The following is a 1,660-nucleotide window of genomic DNA, read 5'->3' as shown; positions in this document are numbered from 1 at the left end:
TTGTTTAGTAACTGGGGAAAAAACCCCTGTCGAGGTAGCAAAAGTAAGAAGGGGAATTTCAATAAACTTCCACTGAAGTTTGTCACCAGGATTCCTAGTCAAACAAAAAAGAAAAGTGGAAAGGAGTTTAGGTCTTTGGAATTGAATTAATAATAAAACTACCATTTATCAAACATTCACCATGTGCTAAGAGTTTGAAATGTATTATTTCATTTAATCCTTTCAACAACCAGTGGGATACGTATTATCCTCATTTCCCAGATATAGAAACAGGGCCAAAGAAATCAAATATCCAGATATAGAGAGTTAGGACTTGGTGGGGCTGGAATTAGAATTGAGATTTACCCAAATCAAAGTCTGTGCTCTTAGTCATCATTTTTGTTAATCTGAGTTGGTGCGACCTAACCCAATAATCTAAGATTTAATACCGAACTGTGTTCCGCTATGATTCTGAGAAGTCAAGGCCATTTTCCTGCAGGAACACAGGATGCAGAGTCCTGGCCTGTGTTGCTGTTACCACGATGCTTTCTGTAGAATTGATTTTTTATCATGGTTCTGTGCTCCTTTATAAATTATCAGTGGCATTAATAAATTATTACGTTATCGAAGCAAACACATTGGCCCTGTAGCGAGGGAAATGAATAGAGATGGAAAAGTAAATGCCTGACATTCTTGAAGCCCTGGGCATGTGTTTATGCTCAGTAAAGTATAAACAACAACACCAGAAGAGGTGGTCTGTGCCAGGGAATGGTCAGTGGCGGCATGGAGAGCCCAGGCAGAGACTGGCTATGAGCATCTCCTCCTTTTTATTCTCCTCGACAACAGCATATGTGATTGTTCTCAGGTAAATTCTGGTGCAGTGAAATCACGACCATAGCATCTGTTACCTGGGACCATCTTACCAAATGCCCCTTCCCTCCATGGCTTATTCAATAAAGACTGCTTTCAATCTGAAAAAGTGATATCTACATTTAGCCAGTATGCCATAGATCATGGAACTGTCTACAGTGATTAGGTGGGTCACTTACAAAAATAAATGCACTATGTCCTCAAATTACTGTACTTTGTGCCTGTCACCAAGAAAGCTCTTTTTTGGAATCTCTGTAAATGTTACTTTGCAATGTAGATTCCATAGCCAAAGTGAAGTGGAAAATTCAGACAGAAGCTGAAATTTTATATCTCCTTCTAGCATCCATAGTGTTTTGAAGGAGGCAGGGGCTGTTCTTATATATAATGCAGAAATAGTTCACCTTTCTATAAAAGCTAACTTAAAAAACTGATAATTTTCAGAATCTATATTTACCCTGACTTAATGGTCATCCTTGAGACAGGATTATATCCAAACGGTTCATGCTGTCCGTGCCTTATTTTCAAAAGTTTCCTTCAGGCTCATGCATGCCCTTTCTCTTCCTCAGTCTTCTTTGATACTAAAAAGGCTTAGAACAAATGTCCATTAGAGCCTTTAGAAACACAAAACGATAATATAAATGTTTCTTCTTTCCTGAACTGAGGTTGGCTGACCAATGGAATATCTCAAGCCAATGCAGGCTTGGGAATTTTGCTTCAATCCTAAAATGGTAATGATGGCTTTTGAAGTTTGGTAGGACTGATATCAAGAAAAAATTTCAAAGATTTTCATAGTTTTTAAAAAAATGTATTT

The 1,660-nt window shown here is 37.9% G+C and overlaps 1 protein-coding gene across 1 annotated transcript in view; it reads left to right on the top strand.

The window, feature by feature from the left end:
* Positions 1–1,660, top strand: part of BTC (betacellulin) — a 35,959-nt gene that overhangs the window by 30,883 nt on the left and 3,416 nt on the right. The window lies entirely within an intron of this gene.

This window comes from Propithecus coquereli, unplaced genomic scaffold (assembly GCF_000956105.1).
Source record: "Propithecus coquereli isolate 6110/MARCELLA unplaced genomic scaffold, Pcoq_1.0 Scaffold64, whole genome shotgun sequence".
NCBI classification, from domain to species: domain Eukaryota; kingdom Metazoa; phylum Chordata; class Mammalia; order Primates; family Indriidae; genus Propithecus; species Propithecus coquereli.
Note: the sequence above shows the minus strand (reverse complement) of the source record. Positions and strands in the feature narration are given on the sequence as shown.